Source organism: Triticum aestivum, chromosome 6A (genome assembly GCF_018294505.1).
Source record: "Triticum aestivum cultivar Chinese Spring chromosome 6A, IWGSC CS RefSeq v2.1, whole genome shotgun sequence".
NCBI lineage: Eukaryota > Viridiplantae > Streptophyta > Magnoliopsida > Poales > Poaceae > Triticum > Triticum aestivum.
The window spans coordinates 3987762-3988481 of NC_057809.1; positions in this window are offsets into that span (position 1 = coordinate 3987762).

A 720-nucleotide genomic window follows, 5' to 3' on the forward strand; every position below is an offset into this window, starting at 1 on the left:
TATGCCAGTGTTTTTTTTTTTGAGAAAAACTGCCAGCCGTTGGGATAAAGAGCAGGATTACAACCCATTCACGGCCTTGACCTAGTGGGCCTGTTGGCCAACCCATTCGATTTGGTTGCCTGCTGAGTACTTGACTGCAATTCAGCTACGCCCTCTACTATCTGAACTTCTTGAGGCATTTCAGCAACAGTAACTGCTTCAGACCCAGTGGGCCTGATGCATTAGTACTGATGACTGTCTAGTTCTGGATCAACCGTTGTAGTTTCTATTGATTTGAATTAGACAGAATTCTGTTTCATGTTTCGGATTTGCCACTTCTAGCTAAAAGTTGCCAAGCACTACGAAAAAAACATATCCATGATGATGCGCGTTTGTCACAGTAGGTCACGTTTTCTATCACGCATGTACATACATAATGATTTTACGACAGAATTAAGACAGTCATACCCTGCCTAATGCGGCATGCCCTAATGCAAACATTCCCAGTACAAAAGTCATGGTGAATTTCGGCCTCTCCCCACTCGATAGGGTTTCAGCCACCCCCGCGTGCCACCCTGCTCAACATTCATCACCCCGCCGGCACCATGCTCGTCTTCGGTGGCTTGAGCTATCACCACCCGAACTAGGCTCTCTGCATCTTCCCGAGTTCATTTGTAGTGCTTTTGAATTTCAGGGTCATTTAGTGATACCTCCATTTTGCATCATACTTTTATATCGATA